Below are 7,290 nucleotides of genomic sequence, written 5' to 3'. Positions count from 1 at the left end.
GGTTCTCCTCAGGCTGCCTTCTCGACCCCAAGTCCAGAGCTTGTCTCTGTCTTGCCTGCCCTCTCTGCATCAGGGAAATGCTCCTCTCTCATGGTTTCTGTCACGGGGCACTGTTTTGGCTTCCTCCACCTTCCGTCGTTTCTTCTCAGTTGACTCTTCCTCTGCTTTCCTTTTATTTTTTTTTAAGATTTTATTTTTATTTATTCATGAGAGACACACAGAAAGAGAGGCAGAGACACAGGCAGAGGGAGCCTGATGTGGGACTCAATCCCTGGACCCCAGGATCACAACCTGAGCCAAAGGCAGACGCTCAACCACTGAGCCACCCAGGTGCCCCTTCTGCTTCTCCCTAGGTCTCCCTTCATCCCCTGTACACTCCATTTTATCTCAGTGCCTCATAGTGTGGTGGGGGTGTCCTTTCTCCCCTTGGAGAATGTGATGAAAGCCACAGCAAAGGATCAGTACCCCCACTGTTGCAAACGGGTAACACTTTGCGTACCATTCCAGGTTCTTAGCGTGAGGCCTGTCCTTCCTGCCTGATCGCCTTCCCAGCCCTGGCCTCTCCTCAGTCTCCCTCCAAGGCCTATAACTCCCTGACCCCTCAGACTCACGGATCAATGATCGCCTGGACAGATTCGTTGGGCTGCCCCACCTCAAACTCGACAAACCCCAACCTGAACTTATGTGGCCTCCAACCTTGTTCCTTTTCCAGGGCTCCTATCTGGGTGTTACTGACCTCAATGTGGAGACCTTGATGTCGTCTCTGACCGCTCCCTCTCCCGTAGATCAACACCAAATCCTTCCTGTTCCCACATCAAGCTCCACACCAAGCTCCACAGCCGCAGAATCCATGGTGTCTTCATGGGTCCCCATCACTGAGCAGATGCCTGGCGCATACAGATGCTCAACAAATGCATACAGTGTGGGTGGATGAAGGCCTCCCACTGTGGGCCCCTCTGTAGCCTCTCTGTGCCTTCCCTCAGGCCCCCGTGTCTCCTTGCTGGACTCCCAGTCCTGGGCAGCTTCCACGGAGAAGCCAGAGGTATCTTTCTTGGTCACAGATTTGCGTCACCCTTGCTTTCCTCCCCTGTGTGGCTCCTTGTGAGTTTAGAGATAAAGGCCTTCTCCTGGAGTGGTCTCTGCTCCACCTTCATCTCTCAATTCTCTCCAGCTCCCACTGGGTCCAGCTCCAGAACTCCTGAAAGCCTCATATGGGCCAATGTTGCCACAGAGCTGGGACTGCTACCTCACATTCACTCTTCAAAATTCACTCAAGTCTCAGCATTTTTTAGGAAGCATCTCAGGCTTCACAGGTCTTGGTTACCCATTTTAGCCAAAACTACTTTGGAAACCACTTTGGAAACCTTTGGTCCCAAAGCTCCCAAAGCTTACCCAAATCACAGTACTTATCACACAAAGCTGTCCTTGGGAAGTCACTTGTCTGTCCTCTACTTGAGGACAGAGACTTTGTTTCATCTGTTCTACCTAACAGAGCCCATAGTAGGTACCCAATAACTGTTTGCCATATATCAGTCTTTTCTCTTAGGCCTACAACAGATTAGATGAGGCTCATCCACATTATTAAGAGTCATCTCTTTTTATTTATTTATTTATTATTAAATATCTTATTTATTCATTCATGAGAGACACACAGAGAGAGGCAGAGACACAGGCAGAGGGAGAAGCAGGCTCCCTGTGGGGAGCCCGATGTGAGACTCAATCTCAGGACTCCAGGATCACAACCTGAGCCAAAGGCAGACGCTCAACCACTGAGCCACCCAGGTGTCCTGGGGGTAATCTCTTTTATTTAAAACCTACTGGTTTAATTATTACTCACCTTTATAAAATATGTTCACAACAACACCTAGACTAACTTTTGACCAAATCCCTGGGCACCATAGTCTAGCCAGCACGACACATAAAATTCACCACCATAATGAATAAACTTCTTCCCTCTGAACTTCAGCTTCCCCATCTGTAAAATAAAGAGCTGTGATAATGTTCTAGGATTCTAGAAATCATTATAATTAGATAACAGCTGATTTAGACTTTACAGCACTTTTACTCTATTATATAATTTAATTGGTAGAATAATCCTATTAAGTAAATTAGTTACTGTATTGTTTTTACAGTTGAGGAAATTAAGGTCCAGAGAGAGGAAGAGAGTTGTTGGTGGCAGAAACTGGACTGGAGCCTAGGTTTTCTGTCTCCGAGTCTAGAGCTGATTCTTCACTGCCCAAAGAACCACCTTTGATAGTTAAAAGAGAGGAAGTTGACAGGAATCAGAGGCTGATGCAGGAGCAGAGGGAAATTTTCTCTACAGAAACTCAGAGTATGACCATCATAGTTGGATGTCAAAATCAGTCTGGGGGGGACAATCTAGGAATTCCAGAATAAAATTTCTCTTTTCCAACTGAGAGAGTACAGGTATAGCAGAGCTCAACGCCTGGTGTATTAAAAACTACTAACTTGGGTAAAAAAAGTAAAGATGACAAAAGATGCATGTTAAAGGTGGCCAGAACAGCTGGTAGCTGCTCTTTATTTGCCATAAGGTATGTAACATTTAATCTTACCAGAATATTCTCTTATAAAACCTATTCCAGGGCAGCCTGGGTGGCTCAGTGGTTTAGTGCTGCCTTCAGCCCAGGGCCTGATCCTGGAGACCCGGGATCGAGTCCCACATCGGGCTCCCTGCATGGAGCCTGCTTCTCCCTCTGTCTCTGTCTCTGCCTCTGTCTCTCATGAATAAATAAATAAAATCTTTTTTTTTTTTTTTTTTTTTTAAGAAAAACCTACTCCAAAGCTAAGCCTTTGTGTCATTCCTGGACCAAAGGTACAAAAAGACCTTCAGGGGAAGGACTACAAAGAAAGAAAGGCCTTCTGGTAACATGGTCTATTTATTCTGACTTGGTATTACCTTTGTTTACTTACAGGATTCCAGAGATCAAAGCTAAGTTGGACACTAGAAAGGCAGTGGGGAGAATCTCAAGACCAGGAAAAAACCTGCAAGCTAACTCTGCAAGATTTATCAAAAAGCCAGAGGTCCCAAGCACTTTCAGGGCCAGGAAAGATGATTGCTTGCCCTTTCTTTACCACTTTCGTGCTTTCTCATTTTCTTGTATTTCTCCCTGCCTAAGGCTTCAGGAGAAATTCTGTCTCTTTGCCTGTTTCAGCGTCCAGAGGCCACCTGTATTCTTTTGTTTGTGGCCCCTTCCCTGTATCACTCTAACCTCTTGTTTCCACAAGCCTCCTGCATCCCTTCTAGAAGGACCCTTGTGATTACATGGGGCCCACTCGGATGCTTCAGAGTCATCTCCCTATCTCAGGTTTGTTTGTTTGTTTATAAAGATTTTATTTATTTATTTATGAGACACACACACACACACACACACACACACACACACACAGGCAGAGACACAGGCAGAGGGAGAAGCAGGCTCCATGCAGGGAGCCCGACGTGGGACTCGATCCTGGGTCTCCAGGATCAGGCCTTGGGCTGAAGGCAGGTGCTAAACTGCTGAGCCACCTGGGCTGCCCAGGATCTTTAATTTAAGCACACCTGTGAAGTCCCTGTTACATATTCACAGGTTCTAGGAGTTACAATACAGACATCTTTGAGGGGCGTCATTCAGCCTACCACAATGGATAAGGGGCACGTGGGAGTATGTTCTAGTCTACTTTTAAATATGCTAGAATAAAAAATAATGAAAGAAAATGCTTCTTTGATCCCAATACCCCAGTTACCGTCGAAATTTGGAACTTCAGATTCCTTTACTGAGTACAACTTCTTGAATTTATGTGTGGTTCTTATCTCCACTTCCTCACTTCCCATTCTCTTTATCTATTCCTTTTCTTTTTTTTTTTTTTGACATTGACCTCTCCTCCCAACTCAGTTGAGGCCACAAACCACCTTCAGCTTGCCAAATCATCAGTTCTCATCCAACGTGATCTCACAGAGCATTATCACTCTGTACAACCTCCTTCTTGTCTAAACATTCCCACTCTAGGCTTCCATTACACACCGTCCTGGTTTTATCCTGACCTCAACACCCATTGTCTTCTGCTTGATCTTAAGTGTGGGAAGGCCGCAGGCCATGTATCAGGCCTCTTCCCGATTCTGTCTACAATCAAAGTGATCTCGTGCAGTCATGGGCTCTATCAGTTCTACACTGCTGAACCCCAACTTGGCTTCCCCCCTAAGCTCCAGACTCCTGTCCGGGCACTGGTCTACCTGGACATCCCCCCAGGCATCACGTGCATCTGTGACAGAACTCTTGGTTCCCACCCACCCTGAACCTGTTCCTCTCCTGGGTCGTCCAATCTTAGTAAATAGCACCAGGACTCACAGTTGTTCAGGCAATACTTAAGGAAGGAGTCATTTTTGGTTTTACTGTTTTTGTTCCTTTCCATCCTGACACCAAGTTCATCAACATGGCCTATCCGCTACCCCTTCAAAATAGCCCCTGAATCCAGCCTCTTCCCATCGTCACTGTTACCATCCATGTTGCGGTTTCCATCATCTCTCACCCAGACTTCTGTAATGGCCCCCAAGGGACTCCCTGCTCCATTGGTATCCCCACTGTGATCCATGCTCCATATACAGGGCCCCCTGAGCACCAGGAGTTACTTACTCAAAATATAAATCAGGGGCACCTGGGAGACTCAGTTGGTTAAGTGTTGGACTCTTGGTTTCAGCTCAGGTCATGATCTCAGGATTATGAGATCGAGCCCAGAGTGGAGCCTCACATCCTGCAGCGAGCTCAGCAGGGAGTCTGCTTGAGTTTCTCTCTCCCTTTACCCCTCCCTATTGCACTCTCTCTCAAATAAATAAATCTTTAAAATATATTTATTTATTTATCAGACATGTGATTTAGGCTCCATTGGCAGCTTTCTGTTACACTGCAATAAAATTCAAATTCCATGACCCTCAAGGCCGAGGTAATCTACCACTTGCCTCTCCTAAACTTGTCTTTTACTACTTACAATGCACTAGCCATCTGGCCTTTTTCTTCTTTCTGTCCCTAAACTGTGCCAAGTAAGCATTTACCACCTGAAACTTTTGCACTTGTTCTTTTTTACTAACACCCTCTTCACCCAGACCCTTGAATGATTAGTTCCTTGTCATACTTCTCAGCTCAACTGTCACTTCCTCAGAGAGGCCTCCTATAATCCCCTAAATTGAATTCTAAATTAACCCTCCCCATTACTGTTTCACTTTCTTCAAAGTACTTTTCTCCATGTGAACTTAGCTTATTGACATACTGTCCTACTTTGTCTCCTCACCCTCCTTGGATGTAAGCTCCTTGAAAGCAAATACATCTTTTGTATTGTTCACTTTTGAATCCACAGCACCAAGCACACATTAAATGTTCAATATATACCTTTCCATGTGAATAAATCAGTACTTGGCATTTAAAAAATGTGAATGTATGAGAAGAAAAGCTGGCTTCATGTCAGATTATGTAATTCTGATAAACCAGAAAATTCAGATTCAGCAAATCCAGTTGTGGCACAGGGATTTTCATTTTAACAAATACCTACTCACCCGCCCTAGATGCAGGGCAGGGGTCCAAGGACCATACTTTTGAGAATACTGATTTATTCATTCTTACATGCACTAAATAGGTAGATGGCCTAAAGTGGTAAATTGAAGATCAGCAGAATTAAGTCACTTGTCTAAAGTTCACAAAGAGGGGGATCCCTGGGTGGCTCAGTGGTTTAGCACCTTCCTTCAGCCCAGGGTGTGATCCTGGAGTCCCAGGATCAAGTCCCGCATCAGGCTCCCTGCGTGGAGCCTGCTTCTCCCTCTGCCTATGTCTCCACCTCTCTCTCTCTCTCTCTCTCTCTCTCTCTCTTCTGTCTCTAATGAATAAATAAGATCTTGAAAAAAAAAAATAAAGTTCACAAAGAGTGAGCAAGTAAATCCGAAGAGGAAACAAGAAATTCTAATTTAAAAGTAATCTTTGCAGAGAGCAAAACACACATACAAATTACCTTGTCTCTTTTATGCTAGTTATAAATTCTTGGCCTCAACCATTTGTTTCAATCATTTAAACGAAGCCTAGATTTTCATAACTCCACCTGAATGACTACAATGAATCGCTCAGATCAAACAAGAAGTGTTTGTTTAAAGGCATCACCAGCAGAAGAAAATGAGATCCTTGAAAGAAAAAAAGTATTAAAGAAAATGAAGCGTTCACTTCAAAAGTATACTGTGTTTACAAAAGAGAAGTAATGAGAAGGGACTTTGAAGATTTGCCCTCCAAAACGATGAGAACAGGTGGCTGTTTGAAGAGGAATTCCAGATGCCCCTCTCTGACAGTGTTGCCCCACGGCAGCAAGGTGGGGTGGGGGTCTTGAGGGTGACCATCAAACTAGACTTGTTTGACTAACAACATATGCTAAATTTGACAAGGAAGGCTGTATATTTGCACTAGGAATTTGGCAAGGTGTGTTACTGTCCACCCAAATGACATTTCAAAACTCTACTTCTACAAAGAAAAGCAATCTGCATCTAATCTTTTTCATTTTACAAATTTCAGAATCAGAACTTTTGATATGATGCAGGGCAACAGGCCTTTACATAGCAGCTTGCCTAACTCTGAATTGCAAGTAAAACATGTATCAGACCCAAGATCCGCCTGTATTAAAATCCTGGTTAAACTGCAAAGCATTTCCACGTGTCAAACTGGTCACACTGACATTGTCATGCCATGTATGCTGGGTTGTTTTTAACTGAGGAACAGCTCACCTGCCGGAGGGACGGACCCCTGTATCCTTGAGGTATTCACTCCCTTCCTTTTACTCACCAGTTAAGTCTTGCTTTAAACTCACTGTAAGGCTGCAATATGGTCCACAGCAGCACTGTCCAATAGAAATATAATGCTAATCAGAAGTGTAAGACATGTAAATTTTGTAGTAGTCACATTAGACACATAAAAACAGGTGAAATGAGTATTTTAACCCCCAAATTACCATTTTAACATGTAATCAATACTTGAGAATGGGAGATTTTTTTCATATTTTGTACCTTGATATGATCTCCAGTGCATATTTTACAGCACATCTCAATTTGGACTAGTCCCATTTCAAGTGTCCAATGGCCACATATCACTAGGGGCTACTGTATGGGACAGGGAAGGTCCTGAGCCTTGCTATTCTAAGTGCGGTCCACAAATTAGAAGCACTAGTATCTTCTGGAAACTTGTTAGAAATGTTGAATCTTAGGCCCCATTCCAGATCTATTGACCAGAATCTGCATTTTAACAAGATCCCCAGGTAATTTATAAG

This window comes from Canis aureus, chromosome 3, assembly GCF_053574225.1.
Source record: "Canis aureus isolate CA01 chromosome 3, VMU_Caureus_v.1.0, whole genome shotgun sequence".
In the NCBI taxonomy this organism is placed as follows: Eukaryota; Metazoa; Chordata; class Mammalia; order Carnivora; family Canidae; genus Canis; species Canis aureus.
Note: the sequence above shows the minus strand (reverse complement) of the source record.